This window comes from Rhineura floridana, chromosome 12 (assembly GCF_030035675.1).
Source record: "Rhineura floridana isolate rRhiFlo1 chromosome 12, rRhiFlo1.hap2, whole genome shotgun sequence".
Taxonomy (NCBI): Eukaryota; Metazoa; Chordata; class Lepidosauria; order Squamata; family Rhineuridae; genus Rhineura; species Rhineura floridana.
Window position 1 is genome coordinate 26,269,107 of NC_084491.1, and position 21,538 is coordinate 26,290,644.

The 21,538-nt window shown below is 40.6% G+C and overlaps 1 protein-coding gene across 8 annotated transcripts in view; it reads right to left on the reverse strand.

Moving 5' to 3' along the window:
* The window catches only part of PKNOX2 (PBX/knotted 1 homeobox 2), a 467,254-nt gene that overhangs the window by 272,826 nt on the left and 172,890 nt on the right, over nucleotides 1–21,538 (reverse strand). The window contains exon 1 of one of the 8 annotated variants that reach the window (XM_061592848.1): nucleotides 9,292–9,359. The exons of the other annotated variants lie outside the window; for them this stretch is intronic. The gene's annotated coding sequence lies outside the window, so the exon portion shown is untranslated. Of the gene's footprint in view, nucleotides 1–9,291; nucleotides 9,360–21,538 lie in introns of those variants that run through there. 8 annotated transcript variants of the gene reach the window in all.

A 21,538-nucleotide genomic window follows, 5' to 3' on the forward strand; every position in this document is an offset into this window, starting at 1 on the left:
CCCATCTCTAATCTCAAGTGAGATGGGTATATAAATAACAGAACATTGATTTGACAATTACACACAGGGGCCTTCGCCTCATTTTAGCCTTTAATTACATTGAGAATTGAGCATACTTCACACTGTTCACAACTGTTCACAAAATGGCTTTCCTCTGGCTCTCTTTGGGATAGGGATGGAAATCTCTCTCTGTGTGTGTCTCTGTCTCTCTCTCTCACACACACACACATTTTTCCAATCTTAAATTCAGTTCTCCACATTTCTGCAGCAATGTGGGCATTTTAGTGTGATTTCTCTGAATAAACACACTTTTGTAAACTGTTTGACTAGCGTACACATTTTTGCAAGCAAATTCTTGTTATATAATGCATGTTATATGTTATTTTCACCCCTACATTCGTTTTTATACACACTTTCCCCTAACAAATGCATTTCTGTAAACATTGGTTGGCAAACTGCATTGTAAAATCCAAATAATGGCAGATTTCAAAGGATGGCTGTGTTTCGGTTGTCATACTGTTTTGGAAAGTGCAAATTTAATGATTCAGCTTGAAATACGATCTGAATAGAATCTTGCTCATCCCTACTTTGGATACTTGGCTTCTCTGTTAAATGGTTAAATAGGAGGTAGGCAACCATCTGGAATCTGTCAGAGAGTAGGAGGGATAGGATGAGGCCAGAGATGTAGGACAAACTGGGTTCAGTTCACATTTTAAGCTAAATCTATCAAACTTGCTCTTTCTGAAACAATATGAGAACTGAAACACAGCCATCCTTTGAAATTTTCACTAATTCTTATTTTGTGATGCAGTTCTCCACCAAACAATGTCTACAGAAGTGCATATTTAGGAGAAAGTGTGCATAAACATGACTGTATTAGTGAAAATAGCATATAAAATGCATTACATTAAGAGAAATTGCTTGCAAAAATGTTGACATTACTCAAAACTACATACAAAATGTGTTTATTAGGAGGAATTTGCAGTAAAATTCTGGATTTTTTTATGAGGATTTTTTTAAAAAAATAGAAATTGTTGCAGAAATGTGGAGAACTAAATTGACAATTGAAAAAATGAGAAAATGAGAGAACCAAAATTGACAGATCCTTCCATCCCTATATGAGGCTGGGAGCTGTAGCAGCTTCATCATCACCAGGGGTCCCCAAGTGGTAGCAGTCACCGGGGGGGGCACTGAGAGCAGCTAGCACAGGATCTACCCATTTGCCAAATCTGCAGCAAAGCCTATCAGCAGAGGCCAGTTCCATATATTTCAGAAAATAGCGTTTCAGTAACAGGGTCAGATTAAAGACAAGTCATCTGCCTCCTGACCTGGGCCAGGACAGTCAGGACCAGCTCAAGACATTTTGCCTCCTGAAGTGAAGATGTCCCCTTTCCTCATTCCATCTTACAGAAGCTGACCAGACTGGCACCTGAATCTCACTTCACTGTTGGCAATGAAACAGCATCACCTACCACTCCTGAGCAGAGGTGGCTGGCTTAGGGGACACAAAGCAGGCTGCATAGCACACACCGCTCCAAAACCTTGTAGCTATTCCCCACCTCCCAGATCCTGTTGCCCAAGGTTGCTTCTCTCACTCTGCCCAATGGTTGGGCCAGCACCAAGAATCATAGAGGCCAAATTCTCTTCATTTCACCACCAGTCCCACAGGAAAACCATCTGTGGGAGCCTCCCAGGTCATTCACCTCTGAAATGAAGGGGGGGGGAAACCTTCTCCAGTTTTTGTTGTTGTTTTGCCACAAAAGTTTTGGCGTCCCCATTATTGGTAAAATGTCCTGTAGTCTTCTCTCTTGACCCTTGGCAAAAATCAAAGAATTTCCCTACTTTGTGCCTGGCTGACAAAGGCTATTCCCTCACTGCATAAATCACAAGGTTCTCTCTCTTCACAGTGATCCTCATTAAGGAGGAACCAAAAATATAGTGCCTTTTACCAGTCTAAACCGTAGAATCATATCACCCACAGAGTTTTAACTTGACCTGTTTTTCCAATCTTTGGCAATAAAAACAACCCAATAAAATGAACATGAAAATATATTCATTAGGATTTATAATGCTCATTAAAGCTGCCTGTGTAGAAAGCCATGACTGAAATCTAGAGAAGTGGGAGAAAATGCAAATGATGCCACACGAGGGTGGAAGGGGGGGATATCTCTCTAATCGTCCAATCAAATGCCAGTCCAATTATCTGTGGCCGGCCCAATGGGTTAAAATTATACTGTTCATCCTTGGACACAGTGAGGAGTCTAAAAAGTGTTTCATTTTAATAAAAATGAGATCTGGACGCAGCAGAAACCGGCTTCACTAATGACGTGTTTACACAGAAGACGACAATTTCTATTTAATGGTGATTACTACCAAGAACAAATTAAACTTCCTGAAGTATATGAGTTAGAGATAATGGGAATTTGGGGCGGGGGAGAGAATGAAGGTTGCAGACTGTGTGTAAATGTGTGTATACATACATATACACATAGCTCAACATTTGAGTACAGCTTACGCATGCATAGAGGGCCAGTGTGGTGTAGCAGTTAAGGTGCTGGACTATGACCTGGGAGACCAGGATTCGAATCCCCACACAGCCATGAAGCTCACTGGGCGACCTTGGGCCAGTCACTGCCTCTCAGCCTCAGAGGAAGGCAATGGCAAACCCCCTCTGAATACTGCTTACCATGAAAACCCTATTCATAGTGTTGCCATAAGTCAGAATCGACTTGAAGGCAGTCCATTTCCATTTTTATGCATGCATGATGTTAAAAGTCTGTGAATGTGTTCACATCAGGGACAGGGTAGAAATTTGGTTCAGCCCACATTTAAATGAATTAGATAGGTTCACTTCCCAAAACAATATGTGAACCAAAACAGTTATTCTTCCAAATGTACACTTTTCTGAATTTTGCAATGCAGTTCTGCAACTAAAAATGTGTAGGAAAGTGTGCATAAAAATGCATATATTTGAAAAGAGGATGCAAAAATGCATAATACTAGGAGAAATTGCTTACAAAAAAAGAGTCTGTTAGGCCAAACAGCATACAATAATTTATATATTTAGAGAAACGTGCACTAAAATGCTGATGAATTTTCATGAGGACTTTTTTTTTTAAAGCAAAATGCTGTGGAAATGTGGCAAATTTGTGACAAGAAAAATGAGAAATGGGAAAGTGAAATTGACAGACTCCTCCAACCCTAGTTTGCATGTAGAAAAAAAGAGAGAAGTATCATCTGTCCAATTAAATGGGATGTGACTAGAGCTGCGCCTATATGGGGCAGGGCAGTGAGCTTTGTGAAAAACTTGGCCTCCCCTCCCCAGACTAATTTCACTTTTTTTCCTTTTCTTTTTTATGGAGTCTGCACCCCTGGACAAAAATGCTTGCCCACTCAGAATGTAGGCAGGAAACATTTGGCTTTTACAAAATGTTCACATAGCCAAATCAAACTGGCCAAGTTATTTCATGAAGAAACCTATTCAGAATGGCAGTGCTCCCTCCTCTCTGATACGGCTTCATGATGTCATCATGTATATCCAACTGGTTGTATGACAGTGTGACATCATCATGTTGCCTTTCTGATCCCTCATTGCTGGAAATTTTCTTTTAGAATGAAGCCAATTTAAAAAAAAAAATTGGTGCCAGAGCTGCAAATTGGAGGAGAGCAGCCGCTGCGAACAGGCAGTGAAAAACAAAAAGGTAAGCAGCAGGATTCTTGGATATCCATGACCCTGAATTTTCACAGGTGAATATTCAGCTGAGCATACATATGACACTTGGCTGGCATTTGCATTATTGGCTCCTGGAGTCAGCTTTGCAGGGTACATTCTACGTTCAACTACTTGGCTACCACATTCACTGTGAAGGGCGCACATCTGTTGGATTGCTACACCAGTATATTTTTAAAAGGGAAAGCAGTATCAGGAAAGACCTTAGATGAAAATAACTGCAATCTACAGATGACTAACCACAACTCACACAGATCCTGGGAACTGCATTCTAAGGATTTTGCACTGCAACCAAAGCAGTGGCCACCAACTTGGATGGCTTTAAAGGGGAATTAGAAAATTCATGGAAAATAAAGCTATCAATGGCTGTTAGTCATGACTGCTGTGTGCTACCTCCATTCCTCTGAATACCAGCTGATGGGTAAAGTAGGTGAGGAGAGTGTGCTTGTACTCATGTCCTGGTTGTGGGTTTCCCAAGGGCATGTGGTTGGCCACTGTGAAAACAGGATGCAGGACTAGATGGGCCACTTGTCTGATCCAACAGGGCTACTCTTACTGTTTAAAAAATCTACCTGAATACAGAATGCAAAAGCTACCCTGAGTGTATATTATGGGTAAGCTAACTGGGTCCTGATTGGAGATGTACCTGCCTTCATCATTTTTATGGGTGGTTCATATTTCAACAACTTAGTCCAAATGTTTTTTGGGGGTGAGGAAGACACAGGGTTGCATGTTCCAAACTCACATGCATCCATGGTGATATCTGACGAGAGCTCTTTCACATATAACCACACAGAAGTCCTCTTCAAGCATTTGAGAGAAATGTGTGTGGACTAAAAGTGGGCACAGGGGCACACATGCATGTCCCACCACCAATGTTCTGCACACATTTGCACAATTTAAGACCTCACTACATTGAGAGGGAAGGTCTGAAGTAGAATTCTAAGCACCTTTGGATGAGAAAGCAGGGGTCTTGATTGGGGAAGATTCTAAGTATGTTTAGCTAGATGTGCTTTGAATCTCCCTTTAAAACCTCCCACTCAATGTGGGAAGATCTGGAGTAGAGCCAGCATGCTTGGGGATGTGGGGAGTGCAGCTTGCCCCTCCTCACTTTTTTCCCCTCACATGCATTTGTTGTCATGCTGCAGGGGTCTGGGCTAGGCATGATACCTGGGCACTTTCTATGTCAGGTGTGGGGAACCTTTGGCTCTCCAGATGTTGTTGAACTACAACTCCCAGACGCCCTGGCCATTGGCCATGTGTACTTGGGCTGATGGGAGTTGTAGTTCAGCAACATCTGGAGGGCCAAAGGTTCCCCACACCTGATCTATGTGATCAGGACTCCTGAACAGGGATGTTTGGGAAATCTAATCTTTCACAACTTTGATACAAACTGACCTGACCCTCACCTCTTCGACTAATGTGTGAATCAGAATATAGTTACCCACTTCCTGAATGTTCTGACAAGTTTTTAGTTCAAAAATGGTATTATGTTTTAAAATGCACATTTGGGGAGAAAATACATTTAGAAATATATAGCTTGAGAGAAAATGCATAGCAGTGTGTACTGAAATACACATTTTTGTGCAGATTTCCCCCCAAAATCGTGGATTAATGTGGAAAGGAGAGAGAACAGACTTGTAGGGGACTGCATGTGAAAAAGTCACCCGGACAAGAAAGGAATAGTCTGATTCATCCATCTCTGGCTCCTTCAGATGTTATAAACATGATAGGTAGGAAGGGGCAATTCCTCTCCCCGTCCATGCATTTGGATAATGCCTAAAAAGGACTAATGTGAGGGTGCAAAACAAGCAACACAACCTATTGCTGGTGGAAATATTGTGGCACCTTTTTCATATGAAAGGAAAAAAATCCTTCTGTGAACAAACTCTAGTTAGACTCACTATCTATTTCAAAAATATAATTCTTGAGACCGGGTGGGGGCAACAGCTTCTGAAGGAAACAAAGAGCCAGAACCAACAGGCTCCCCCACCCAGAAAGATCTAAAGAGGGTTAAATAGCTTTGTAAAAACAACACATCACATTGTGATTTTGTATAACCCACTCTGAAACTGAAGTCGGTTCTGTCTGGAAATAACCGTGTTTAACCAATAAAATATGCAATGAGATGGCTGTGATTATGTTGAACCCATAAAGTAAAGGTTCAAGGTGTCTCACTCCTTTTGCTCTACTGACAGGGCACCGAGCCCACTGTTCAGGGCTGGCAATTGTCGTGGTGGTGGATATTATATGAGGGAAACTGAGAGGAGGAACATCTGAAAACCAGACATTTCATCATTCACCTAAGGCTGACCTCTCTCTTTCATTGTACCCAGCCAGGGCATCCCAGAAACAGAGGGCTCAAGCTGGTGTGATGCAGTACATCTATGATCTCACCAAATGTCCCCTTCCTCCAGCTTAAAGCAATCACAGGAAGGCCTGGATTAGATTGGGGCAGTGGTTCAGAGTTGTGGGGATTAACCTCTTCCCGTTTCCTTTTCCCATATCACACTCCTTCTGTGAGTAAAGCTGCTATTAGCCTCCTTGGGAAATACTGATAGGTTCCTATTTAGGCTGAATTACTGCCCCGCACCCCACCCCGGTGAGGCTAAGGCTGGAGACACACTTGCGGTTGTACTGGCTTTAACGCATCTCCACCTGTTTTTGGAAACTGGGGGCACACAACATCAGTCAACTCTGCCCCTTTTTACTCCAAAACCTGCAAAATTGGAGATCAAGTGTGTTATATCTTGAAGCCAGCTTCACACAGACGTCAACGCTGATTGGCCATCACCCCCAATGCCACTCCATGCGTGTCCAATGGAAATGCTTTGTGGTAGGCTCAGGCAGCTAATGATTTCCCCAACATTTTGCTGTGGGTCTCCCTAAAAGGTCTGACATCAGCAGTGGGGAAAGGGGATGTGTTCAGTCATGTGGACAAAAAAATTTCAAACTGCACCCAGACAAAATAGTCTCACTGCTTTTGAAACAACTGGTGTGCAGCCTAATTCCAGCCCTGGAAGGCAAGGGGATTTCATTAATAATTTCAATGCAGGGTCTTAAATCACTTCGAGAACCTCGATGAGTACAGGAGCCTCGCCTCTTCAGAAATCTGCCCTCCAACTAGGGGTGGAATCAGTCGGCCGTTCCTGGCTCGAAAGTATTCCATCAACTTAACAGGATGGTATCGATTCAAGATTGTTCTTTGTCCATCAGCCGCTGCTTTTGCCAATCTGCTGTTCCCCTTGCAAAAAATATTGATATTAAAATCGATATTTCAAAAGGAAATATAGATACATGAAAGGAAATATTGATAAAATTATCATTCTTATATATCAATATTTTAGAGGTGGATGTTTTTTAAAAAAGAAAACCCACTTTCAAAAATAGCTGCAGAAAATTGCTACATAAAAATCAGATCTGCAATGACAGAGAATAAGTGAATTAATGGAAAATGCAGTACCAAATCTGAATTGGGTGGAATTCTAGCACATTCCTACCTCCAACTCATGGAGAGCTGTAAAAACAGGGGATGTGGTGTGCTGGAAAGGAGAGGCTTGCCAGTGCGTCCCTGCTCTCCTCTCAGGTGATTAGTGAATGCCCAAATAGGGCTTCTGTTTCTCTCCCAAACGTGGCGACTTGGATGAGAGAAGTCAGTTGTAGGTAGGAATTGGGAAGAAATTAAATTCAGTTTGGATTTAAAGGTGAATCTACATTTGCTCTTTCTGAAACAATATGTGGACCAAAACAGTCATTCTTCAAAGTTTGCATTTGTCTGAATTTTGCAATGCAATGAAGTTCTCTAGACATGACATGAACAAAAATGCATATAAACTGGGGTAAAGGACACATAAAAATGCACACATTAGTGAAATTAGCCTACAAAAATACACTGTATTGGGGGAAACGGTTTTGCAAAAATGTCTACATTGGGCAAAATTGCATATAAAAATGTGTATATTTGGGGGGAAATTGCACCAAAATGCTGAGGAATTTTCAGGACTTTTACAAAGAAATTCACAAAGTGATGCAGAAATGTGGAGACCCCAGCTAAAGATTGGGAAAAGGAGAAACCAAAATGGACAGATTTGCCCATCCCTAACTGTAGGTGAACAGTTGTTTTGTCAGTGGTGACAGTTCTAGCTTTCAGCTCTCCACCCTTGCGCTCCCGTTTGCCTCAGTGCAGCTTCCCTGCTCTAAATTGAGTCCTTGTGTGACTGCACATGAGTTTTGCTTTGTTTTTAAAGTCACGAGATTCAGTCATGGCTCTCTCGGGTCACATCTGTTTTGCCTCTGAAAGAGAGAGGATGTTCATCCGAACAACAAAACAAAACAAACTCCAAGTTATATATTATATTTCAGAACATTTGGATGAATCATCTTAATTTCATTAACATTTCGATTACCTTCCCACACCTGGTGCACTTCAGATGCTATGACTATGACTCCCATCATCCCTGACTGTTGGCCATTCTGGACGGGGCTGATAGGAGTTGGAGTCCAACAACATCTGGAGGGCCAAAGGCTGGGAAAAGGCTGATTTAGAATAACAGTAGGATGCAATTGATCTAGCTGACTTAATTTTACAATCATTCCCATATCTGTAGAGTCTCAGTGGTTCTATTTTTAAAAAATTGTTACAAGGGTTGTCCTGTCCAAGTCCAATTTAAAGATAAAGAACCATAAGGGGGGAGTAGCAGGAGCCTTGAATCTCTCATTGCCTGTCAGAGCCTGAAAAGCAGACCACAGGTCACTTGGTCACATACATCCATACAATGGTGGGATTTTTATTTTATTTCTATTCAAATTGTAGTAATTATTTCTAAATTTGCATCTATACATATAAATTAGCCTGTGCAAATGATATGCAAATTTGTGGCATCTTTTTTTTATCCCTTTGTTTGGTGGCACATCTCTCTTTTTCGGTGATATCTAAGTGGCTGCCCTAATATTGCATGTGTATGAAAGCCCTACACAACTTTGGGCCTGGGAACTTCAAGGAACATCTCTTTTTATATGTGCCAGCCCATGGTCTGAGATCTGCCAGGGAGCCCCGCTGATAGTGCCATCTATAATTGCAGTTTGAGCCATGGTTGGCTTGTGGCAGGGACTTCTTTGTTATGGCTCCCTGGTTGTGGAACTCTCTCACATTAGAGATGTGCTAATCCCCATTACTGATTTTGTTTCATCGTTTACTGAAGACCCATTTGCTCCACCTGGCCTTTAGCAATTCATTAGATGGTCTGCTGTTCCTATAGCTTATTAGACTGAATATCCTGGTGTTGCTGGTCTTATGATAATTGTATGAATGGGTTGATGATGAATATTTCATGCTGTGTCTTTATTATGAATTGTAAACTGCACTGGGAATTTTGGTTGAAGGGCAGTTTAAACATACAACAAATAATAAGTGATAAGAAATGATATCAGATGATTATGTAACACTATTTGAAGAACTTCATACTTTGTGAACTGTATCACCAAGTCAACAGAACACAAATGACCTGCATACCCTCTAGAAGTTGAAGATTTTAAAAAATAACAATAAATAAAAATAAAACCTTTGCTCTAACTTTCAGGTAAACTGGTTTTCCATATGTGAAGATCATTGCAGTAATAATGCAAAATACATCTCCTCTTCCCACTTCAGTGGCTCCACAGTGACAATTCAGCCCGTAGTCAAGGAACCCCTGGGGTAGCATTAGCTTCAAGAGACAAAGGCAAAGAAGGAAGTGCATTTAGAAGAATATGACATATGGAACAAAAAAAGCCCAGAGTGTAAGACATAAGCCATGCCAGGCATAATTTTTGCCTTTGTTACAATCCAGCGTTCATCGTGACCCCTTCAATACTTTCCATTTCTTTGTTGTGCAACTTGGCTGTTCAGAAGACATTCAGAATTATTTTCGTTTGCAACAAAGAATTAAAAACACACCCATCTATTTCTTTTTCAGCCAATTCGATCCCAAAGCAGAGCACACTACAATCCTAGCCACATATGCGGGGGGGGGGGAGCCACAAAATTCAATATTCAGCTTTAATATCTGTTCTTTTGTAAAGAAGAACAATCAATTATTTGCAAAAGCAAGTCCAGATACTAACAGTTCCCAATGCAGGGATTTAAACTCAAAGGCACATAACCACACAAATGTTTATGAAGATTTAATAATAGCAAAATTAAACTTGTAACTGAAGCATAATGAAGAATTTATTACAAACAGGCATGCAAACTCCAAGATTAGCCTCTGTGGAATAGCGATCAGTTCAGACCAACAGTAAACAATGCACAGAAATGCAACTTAATTATCTTCTGACTCAAAATACACAACCAGATGCACAGACAATCCTTCCAAGGAAGCTGAGGCAAATGCTGTCAGGGGGTGGCTGGAGGGAAATGAAAACTGGCTGTTCTATTCCAAAACTCCATGGGGGAAAGCCCATTAAAGCTCTTAGTCAACTTGTGCTCTATGGCTGGTTGCAGTGGAGGCTGATCCATTAGGGCAAACAGGGCACTGCCCCATCAACCACAGTCTGCCCTCAGCCAGCCCCTACCTGCCTGCTGTGTTATTGCAACCATTCAGGGGGTGGGTCTGACTGCCATTGGCTCTGGCTCCACTTACTGTTGGTCTCCTTGCCTTCTGGCCCATCAACGGGCATCAGTACCACTTGACTGACGTAATCCAAGGGCCCCTGCGTTGTCTGAGGGGCATTTCAAGCTGCCACATCCCAAATGCTGGTTGTCATGGAGTCTGTCCTCATAATATTTACTTGGCTTTCTTATAAGTAGGGTTGGGGGAGAAATTTGCACTTTCCAAAACAATATGAGAACCAAAACACAGCCATCCTTCAAAATTTACACTTAATTGGATTTTGTGATGCAGTTGTCCAACCAAACAATGTTTGCAAAAAGGCACATCTTCGTGGAAACTATGCAAAAAATGAATATATTGATGAAAGTAACGTGCAAAAATACATTGGGAGAAATTGCTTGCAAAAAAAGTGTACATTATTCAAAATTGCATGCAAAAATGTGTTGAATTGAACTAAAATCCCAAAGAATTTCCATGAAAATTTTTTTTAAAAACCCGCACAAATTGCTGCAGAACTGTGGAGAACTGAATTTAAGATTGGAAAAATGAGGAACTGAGAGAACCAAAATTGCCAGATCCTTCCATCTCTATTTGTAGAGTAACTTTGTGTCCTTACTTTACAGATGACAGTCCTGCATTTGAAGGGCTGTCCAGTCCAAGTCTGGTTTAAAGATTAAGAACCATAAAAAGGAAGAGCAGAAGCCTTGAAGTTGCTCATCACCAGTTAGCATCTGGAGAGCAGACTATTCCCCATTTATGATGAGAGGTATAGCATTTCTATTTAAATTATAATAATTATTTAAAAATTTGCATTTGTACAAATACATTAGCATATGCAGTTATGCATTTTTTTAAAAAAAACCCTCAAAATATAAAAAATAGACAATTGCACATTATGAATTAAACATACAATTATAGTTTGAATAAAAGATAAAAGCATCCTACAATTACACCCTAAAAAGCTATATTTAAGCACAGAAGCATAGAATAGTAGAGTTGGAAAGGGTCTATAAGGTCATCAAGTCCAATTCCCAGCTCATTGCAGGAATCCAATTTATAGGCCACTATGAGAACAGGATGCAGGAAGTTTTCTAGGATAAATAAATTCTAATAAATTGGGAACAACCTACAAGATCCCATGCTGTTCCAGAGGGTCTGCTAACCTTCAGGAGCAGGTGTTCAGCTGACACAAGGTGTGTGTGTGTGGGGGGGGGACTAGTGAAATTTGGAAGCCCTGACTTAGAATTTAAAAAATCATAGAATAGTAGAATGAGCCTATAAGGCCATTGAGTCCAACCCCCTGCTCAATGCAGGAATCCAACTTAAAGTGGCTGTCCAGCTACCTCTTGAATGCCTCCAGTGTAGGAGAGCCCACCCCCTCCCTAGGTAATTGGTTCCATTGTCATACTGCTTTAACAGTTAGGAAGTTTTTCCTGATGCTCAGCCGAAATTTAGCTTCCTCTAAGTTGAGCCCATTATTTCATGTCCTGCACTCTGGCCAATCGAGAAGAAACCCAGGCCCTCCTCTGTGTGACATCCTTTCAAGTACTTGAAGAGTGCTATCATAGTCTTCTCTTCTCAAGGCTAAACATGTCCAGTTATTTCTGTCTCTCCTCATAAGGCTTTGTTTCTGATTCCCTGATCATCCTTGTCACCTTCCTCTGAAGCTGTTCCAGTTTGTCTGCATCCTTCTTAAAGTGTGGTGTCCAGAACTGGATGCAGTACTCAGGATGAGGCCTAACAAGTGCTGAATAGAGGACAGCTAGTACTTCATGTGATTTGGAAATGATACTTCTGTTAATGCAGCCTTAAATATTGTTTTTTGCCTTTCTGCAGCCACATCACCCTGTTGGCTTGTGATCAACAATTCCAAGATCCTTCTCTCACATAGTATTGCTGTGCCAAGTAGCCCCCATCTTATAACTGTATGTGGTTTCTTTTTCCTAGGTGTAGAACTTTGCATGTATCCTTGTTAAATGTCATCCTGTTGTTTTCAGCCCATTGCTCCAATGTATCAAGATCACTTTGAATTTTGTTTCTGTCTTCCAGGGTAGTAACTGTCCCTCCCAATTTTGCATCATCTGCAAATTTGATAAGCAGTCCCTGCACCTTCTCATACAAGTCATTAATAAAAATGACATGTATAACTCCAATAAAACATTATTACAACAAATATCCCACTCCACCCCCGGTATTGCCTAGAGCACCTATGTGGGGAAGCCATTTTTTCTCTCCAAACAATTCAACAGGAAGGGACTGCATGTTATGATGTACGGTCACTTCCTTGGAGCATTTTAAAATACTTTTTTTCCCCATAGTACATGTTAGTTACTAGCTGCTCCTCAGCAGAAGGGTCATAGTTCAGTTGTAGAGCATCTGCCTTGCATGCAGAAAGTGCCAAGTTCAATTCCCGACATCTCCAGGTAGGGCTGGACGACACTCTTTCGTCAAAACCTGGAGAGTCACTCCCATTCAGTGTAGACAATACAAAGCTAGATCTGAGTCAATGTAAGGCAACTTTGTGTGTTCCAGCCAGCTATAAAATGGTTTAAAAAGAAAAAAAACATAATCCTTGGAGCACCTTTAAAGTGTATCAGTTCTATTGTCATACCCATGTGTCTTGGTTCTTAGATTATCCAGATATATCTGCATATCTACATTCTGATTCATGCATGGGTCCGGGGGGGAGGGATGTGGAAGTTAGACAATGCAGAGCAAAATGAAATCATCTGACATCCCTAGCAGCTACCCAACTTGCAGAAATCAACTGGAAGTGTTAGGTTTTATGGGGGTGCACCGGTTCTCTGCCTGCTGGCACAAGGCTGTGTAACTTGCACAAGTTGTCTCTCTCTCTCTCTCTCTCTCTCTCTCTCTCTCTCTCTCTCTCTCCTCTCTCTCTCTCTTGGGGAGTTCCTGTCTGATGTGGAGCGGCTGAAACAAATTGCCTGTTGGCTCCATCTAATTCTGGGATTCACATCAAAATGGAAACAAAGTTATTGTTGGGGATATGCTTAAGTGTGGGAAATCAGTTATTTTAAAGAGCCAGGGATGAACAGATCAGTCTGTTTCCTGTCCAAAGGCCCTATCCAATTCTGGAATTCAAATCAAAATGGACACAAATGATCAAATTATTTGTGGGAATATGCTATGGGGGGATTAGTTATTTTAAAGAGCTAGGGGTGGACAGATTAAGCAATTTCCAATTTGTGTCACTTTCACAGGTATTCATTCATAAGTCAATTCTGTCCCATTTCCATGTTAATCTACATTTTTTAATCGCTGCAGCACAACATTTGGCAACACTGGAGGTGATAAAAGTATTTTGATCAGAAAGAAGTAGGAGGACATAAAATGCATCTGATCGTCCTAGGGTTTTCGATAGGAGAGGTACAATTAAAGATCTTCGTAGATCAGAATAGAATGGGCAGTGTAGGAGGACGTGGGTCACTGTTTCCACCTCTCCTAGTTCTAACCAACTAACTAAGTTGGAGGCACAACACCCAGGTTTGGAAGTTGCTCTCATGGCTCAGGAGGGAGAGAGCAGAGACAATGGTGTCTCCTCTCTCTCGGACAGTCGAAAAAGAGAGGAAGGAAAGGGTAGAAGGAGGAGGGACAGATAAGCTTCCCTAAGCATATCAGTCTAACGACAGAAGGAAGTCAGTCAGAGCATCACAAGTAAAGGTAGGCCTAGCCATCTGGAGGACCCTACCTCTGTCTCCCTTCTGAAACATAAACAAAAGAACAAAACAGGAGTTGCTCTTGCCCCACTTCCAACAATTAGAAGAGGGGCTGTTGCTCAGTGGTAGAGCACTGCTTTGCCTGCAAGTGGTATCAGCTTCAATCCACAACATCTCCAGGTGGGTTGGGAAAGACTTCTCTCTGAAATCTGGACAGCTGCTCCAGTAAGTGTAGAGACAACAGATGGACCATTGGTCTGCCATGGTTTGAGGGAGCTTCCTATATTCTTAAGTTAAACGTTCTCCCCTCACATTGAGATGGCAGCTTCTTCATGTAACAACAAATCTTGCTGTATTGTCATGTTTGAACCAAGCCTAGGTTGAAAGGGATTGTAACCTTATGAAGCTGAAATGACTAAATAGGAGTTGAGAGTTGCACATGAATCTTTAAAAAAAATGAAATAAAGCACACCATTCAAAACATGGCAAAAAGTCCCTTAAAAGCTTAACAGTTTCATTGTGCTAGAAACTTCAGTGGACCAAAGAAAGAAAATCTAGAATCAGGAACAGAGGAAAGAAGGAAGGAGACCTCTAAGATGAATGGACATTCTATCACAGAGAGGGACAGAAATAAATTGGAATTTACTGGTAGATCTCTGGCTGATTTCAGTAGATTGGCAAAGCACTCTGACTCCCAATTGTTTCACAAGCACGAAATGGCTTCTTCAACCAAAATTAGGCTGCTGAAATGAAAGACGGTAACCAGGAGCGGACATCATTTTTGCAAAAGGACTGTAAGTTCTGTTCAGGTCTGGAATTGAAAATAAGTACATGTTTTTGCAAAGCTATCTTCCCTGATTATTATGTATTTTTTAGTTATTTCTAGTAACATATGAATTTTTATGTGCACTTTACCACAGTATCAGTATGCAATTCTCTAATGAGGAATAAGAGTCGTCTATCAATGTTGGCTTTCGCTAATTTGTCCCACAGCATTGATCTATCAACAGAGTCAAAAGCCACCACCAAATCTATAAATGCAGCGTAGAGATGTTTCGTTGGGCCTAGCATGCATTGTCTTGCAATGAGATAAAGAGTTATGCAGTGATCTATAGTGCATTGCCTTTTCCAAAAGCCCGCTTGTTCAGGGAAGATGATTTGATTTGTGGCTTCCCATTCTTCTATTTTCAATAGAAGATATTTAGAATATAACTTAGCACCTGTGTCAAGGAGGCTAATTGGTCGATAGTTACTTGGATCTTGCCTCTCTCCCTTCTTATATACAGGAACAACAATACTCTGTTTCCAGCCTTCTGGAAACATGCCAGCTATCTTCCCTGATTATTATGTATTTTTTAGTTATTTCTAGTAACATATGAATTTTTATGTGCAATTTACCACAGTATACGCATTTTGCACACATTACTTGTTTGGCGAACTGCACTGCAAAATTTGGAGACGTGCAAATTTCAAAGGATGGTTGCGTTTTAGTTCTTGTCTTGTTTCGGAAAGTGCAAATTAGGTAGGTTTGCCTGTAAATGCAAACTGAATCAAATTTGTTCCCCATCGCTACATATAATATAGACACACATATACCAATGGAGGACAACACTTCATGCATTTGGCAAAGCGTGCTCTGGTCCTCAAAAGCTTCCGTCACAATACACTTGTTATTTAACAGGGCTCTTTTAAACAGACTGACATGGCTACTCCTCTGGAGTTTAACAATTCTAAAAGGGGACGCCAAGGGATGTACTCTGCTCTTCTGACTACTACAACAGTATGCAACCCATCAATACACTAGGATGACATTTGCAGCAATTGAGGTCCATCAATTTCATAGAGTAAGGGAGTTCCAGGGGACTCTGGAGCACACACTGCACTGCTAAGCAGGTCAAAGGATTTTCAGGTTTAAAGAAGGAAGAAGAACCACTGCTTTATTTGTTGTGCTCCACTCCTGCAGTTTTCAAGCGTCAGTTTTCAAAGGATCAGGATCAGCAGGAAAGGCATTCAGAAACTGAGGTCATGTCTGCTTGTTGTAAAACTGCCTTTGTATCAGAATAGCAGAAAGCTAAAAGAGGTAGATCTGAACATAAAGCCATTCACTTATAATTATTTAGAATTAAAAATGCAACCACATGCATTATTTAACTTTTAAATTTGATAACACCCATTTTCACATCCCCTCATAAGGAGGAACAGGATGGGGGAAGATTAAGATACTTTTTGCATGGATGGGTGAGAAATTGTGTTATGAGAATTCAGTAAAATGTTCCAAAACATTTTATGGTTTTCATTAACACTTTCTGCACAAAGTTTGGTCTACAATATTTAATGCTTAAAATGATTCTTCGCTCTGGGAAAACAGACTTTTTAACTGTTGCCTGTTAGCCCTGTTTCCTCATTGCATATTTCAGAAGTAAACCTCTTTACTTGTTGCAACAGATTTGAGATTAAGGCTGTAATCCAATACACACTTACCTGGAAGTAAGTCCCATTGAACTAAATGGAGCTTACTTCTGAGTAGACATGTACTAGATTTCAGTCTTAGGCAGGGGAAATGTTTTAATATTTTTTTTAAAAAAATAGCAAGACGATCATCAAAGTATTCTAGGTGTAATTTTCTGTTGATATAGATCTGTGCCTTCTCCATCAATATGACTGTAACACCACTCCTCTAAGAACCTGGCAATAGCCAATTATGGCAGCTGGCTTGTGCCATTCTCCTCAAGGGAGCTTCACTGTTAGTGGAGCACAAAAGCAGAATCCAGTGGGTAAATTGCACTTGCAAAAGATGTTGCACAACTCCTAGTGCAACTGCTATCGTTGTTTTCTAAGGGATCGGCTCACTCCATACCCTGCCAGGCAACTGCACTCCTCAGACGGAACACAGCTGAGAGCACCACATGCTCCACAGTTGTGCTAAGCCTGTACTACAAACCAGGTTTTTAGTGTTGCAGCTCCAGCTGTCTGGAAGGAATTACCAGCTGAAATTAGACAGGCACCTAGCATGATGATGCTTAGACACCTACTAAAGACATTTTTGTTTAGGAAGGCTTTCCCTGAGGTATAACCCAGTCTATGGAATATCAATGTTATATCTGATAAAATTGTTTTGTTGTTTTTGGAATTTGTATGGATGGTTTTATTGCTTTTAGAGCTTGTGTTTCATGTGTTTTATTCTGCTTTTAACTTGTACATTGCTTTGATGGATTTATGCTGTGAAGCAGTCTATAAATTTGTATATTAATAATAGTACAAAATAACAATATACTTAGGAACAGAAAGATCTGGCCATTTTAGTTCTCTCCATTTCTTATTTTTCCAATCTTAAATTAAGTTCTCTATATTTCTACAGCAATTTGTGGTGTTGTTATTTTTTAAATCATCATAAAAATTCTCCAGTATTTAAGTGCAAATTTCTCCTAATAAACATATTTTTGTAAGCACTTCTCACTAATCTGCACATTTTTGCACGTAATTTCTCATCATGTGATGCATTTTTGTATGTTATTCTCACTCATATATTCATTTTCATGCACATTTTCCTCTAACATATGCTTTTTTGAAAATATTGTTTGGGTGGAGAACTGCACTGCAAAATTCAAAGTGCAAATTTCAAAGGATAGCTGTGTTTCAGTTCTCAAATTGTTTCAGAAAGTGCAAATTTGATAGACTCAGCTTGAAATGCTAACGGAATAAAATTTCTCACTCTATGACAGTCAAGACTGTGTGCTATTGCTTGCGCTCATTTAGTCAATTAGTCAATCTTTATTACTGTCAAAGACCAGAACTGCTTACACGACAATGTCAAGTCTCAACCTTTTTGCCTTGATATTGCATTGGATCTCAACCAATGAGCACACCAGTGCCCATATAGGAAGTCTTGCCCAAAGGGCACTGAAAGGGACTGCTGTGGCACTGCAGTTAACAGCATGTACAATGATGCTAACTCATATCCCATAGCGGCCGAGTCCTTAGACGAGACACTATTATTTAGAACTAGTTCATGCTATGTCAGCTGGGTATTGTCTTCATGCACATGTCTCATCATGTGTACAATATAACATGTAACTTCGGGCATAAGCCTTCACTTCAGACAGGGGCAAGTACACTGTGCAGCACAACTAACCTCATAGTTAGAGATGGATGACTTATCTGAAGTAGGGATGAGGGAGAAATTCAGTTCAGTTGGCATTGAAATGTGAACCTAATGCATTCACATTTCTCGAAACTATACATGTACCAAAACACAACCACCCTTCTCTGAATTTTGCAATGCGGTTCACCGGCCATGTAACATGTGCAAACATGCATATAGTAGGAATAAATTGTGCATAAAAAATAATATGAAAAATTTGCATCAGAAGAAAGACATTGCTTGCAAAAATGTGTTTACTAGGAGAAATTCGCACTAAAGTCACGTTTGGCACCTGAGACCCTTCTTTGTGTGTCCCCTCTGAGGGAAGTGCGGCGGGTGGAGACATGAGAGAGGGCTTTCTCAGTGGTTCCCCCTCTTATGGAATACTCTCTCCAGGGAAGCACACCTGGCAACATCATTATCTATCTTTAAGCACCAGGCAAAAACATTTTTTTTCTCCCAGACATTTGGGTCTGAATTTTGGAGGACTTTCGGAGGGCTCTTGAAGTTGTAGCCTCTTTTAAGGGACGGGTTGTTCCACAGCTGTTATATTTGTGTTTTTAATGTTTTATTTAAGTTTTTAGACTTCTTGTAACTTTTAAATTGATTGTAAGTCACTTGGGGTTCACTTTTGTTAAGAAAAGTGACCAACAAATTTATTAAGTAAATAAAATGCTGATGGAAGTTTCATGAGGACTTTTAAAAAAAAAAAATCACAAACGTGAAAATGTGTAAAACTGAACTTAAGATTGGAAAAAAATGAGAACTATGTGAAACAAAATTGACATCTGTGCCCATCCCTAATCTGAAGTTTATCTCAATATTAACTGGGAAATTATCCAAGATCATCTGCAAAATAAAATCATCATCATCATCATCATCTGCAGAGCAGCAGCCTTTAGGAAAACTCTCCTCCATTGCTGCTTCTGCCACCATCTCTGCTTCAAGATAAGGAAAAGGAAGGGGGAAGTGTGTTGGGGTGGTGGTGCTAGGTTTGAGAGACAGGAGAAATGTGTAAAGGAAAAGCCAGGATCTTCTGGCTACTTGGATTTTTATCCAAGCTGGAAGAGAACTTCAGAGTTTCTAAAACTCACATCTTGCTTAAGGCAGGTTTTACAGGCCCCCAATGTGAGTTTTCGAGTCCAGCTCAGGAGACCTTTCTGGCTTTTCTACTTTCGGTGCAAGCTCCTGTTCTCTGTGGGGAGGCTTTCTAAACTTTTGGTTTAGCCTCAAAACCCAGAGTGCAGATGTGCCTCCAGTTTTCTGGCTCTGAAAGCCAGTTCACATTTTGCATGCTATGTGGGTGTGCTGCATGTACACAGCGAGGGAAGCCCACAGACAGGTTCCCAGGCACAGAGCCAGCAGAGGGCCCAGACTCTTAGTTTTCTTTTTTTAAAAAGTAAGTTTCTAATTGCTGTAGAAAAAAGTTAAACCCCAAAATGTGATTCACCCCCCTTCCAATTTCTGTGAAATGAGCTAGCTGATGTTCCAGTCCCTGCCCTTTCAGCCAATAAGTGAAGTCGGAGTTCTGATTGACAAAGGATTTGTCAATCTTTTGCACCAGGCAATAGCTTGACACCCTTACAAGTGCTGAAAAGAGTTGGCTTTTCCTGCTTGTCTCTGCATATTGGTTAATGGGGTGTGTGTGTGTGCACGTCATCATGTGAGTGGGGTAAGCTTAGAGCTTTCAGCAGCAGCATGTGTGCCTGCCTGCCCACTTTTCTTTCTCTGTGTACATCCAGCACGAAGTCCAAAAGATCAAAGAAGCACCCACAGCACAGCAGGATCTTGGTAGGCATGCATATTAAACAATTTAAGTGATAATGATACGAATAAATGTGTAGATGCAGGTTTTTAAAAATTATTTGTAAAAAACAGTGTATTATACATTTTATCTACGAAAAACTTTTGAACACAAATAAAAAGTGTACATGCAGCTTATGATGCCATTATAATGGTTATAGTTTCTAAATATAAGGAGTCATACAACTTTAAATTTCCGCAGGTTGCTGAATGGCGCAGTTTATTTCTTTAATTCATAGCCTGCTTTGAAAACCTTCTCTCTCCCCCATCCTATTTTTTTAAGCAATTGGGCAGGGCTTATTTAGGTGTCACTGCTGTTAAGTGGCAGGAAACCTATACTTTAAAAAAAAAAGTTCTGCAAAGGCAACTAATTTTGTCAATAAATCATTATATGAGGTGTATATATATATTTACATCTGCATGCTTGTATGGACTAGTGCTTGTGTATGGAGTCTTTCCAACAACCCTGTGACTGAGAGTTGGTTTAGTCAAAATGCTCTCTCTCTCTCTCTCTCTCTCTACGTTGGCAAGTTTTTGTTTTCTTTTGGTAACTTGCTGTAAAATATCAGGACTGTGGAATGTTGCAGTTAAAGCAATGGGGGGGCTGACATTGTGTTTGTTTTTCCCCTCACTGCATGGTTTGTGAATATGAAATATGTGCATCTCACACTTCTTCCTGGGTCCTCCCTCCCTCTTGTATCTTTCCACCAACCTTGTGAGGTAGGGTTAGGTTGAGAGTTGGTTCAGCCAAGTTGCACAAGTTGTTTTAGCTGTTCCTATATTTTATTGCTATTTTAATGTTTAAATGTTATTTAATAAACATGTTTTATGGTTTTTGAACTATTTATAACTGTTGTAAAATGCCATATCAGGGCAGAAACTCTGAAAGGCAGGCTAAAAATCTGTTAAATAAATACCTTATTAATACCTATTCCCCCCAATGGACCACTTGAAACTTGCTGAGGCTCTTGGGAAACCACTTAATGATTTTTCAGCCTGTTGTAGCAATTTGTAATGCACTGTGCTAGGTGCTGTATGGTTTCTAATTGCATTTTAACGGATTCTTTCATTTCTTGTGTTGTATTACAAGCAATAAAAGAAGCAATAAAAACACATAATGCCACGATTAAAAGCAAAAAATTACAAGATTAACCTTATTCATTTTGGCCTCCAATTCATTTGCAGACAAACTTACTGACCACTCATGGCCAATGGACCACAGTTTGGGAACCTGTGTGTTACATCGAGGCTGTGGATGGGGGAAAAACTGTTTGTACTAGTAATACATGCAAATAAGGAGCAGTGCGTGTCGATAGATTGCTGGGAGGTGAGGGGTGGGTGGGAATGTAGGGGGCCCAATCTACATACAGTGTACCAGGCCCAGGAAATCCTGTTGGCCCCCTTGTACACAGCTGTCTTTTGGAAAAGTGTGAAAAGAAAACACATACCTCTAAAGACTTCAGAGTTTCGAGTGAACACATACTCGGGGACCCACGGTTAGTTGCATTTATCTGGCTTGTGCCCAGAGAACACACATGCTTGCCTTTTAGATTTGACAAATAGCAGCATAATTGTGGCGAATGGTGAAGGACCACAG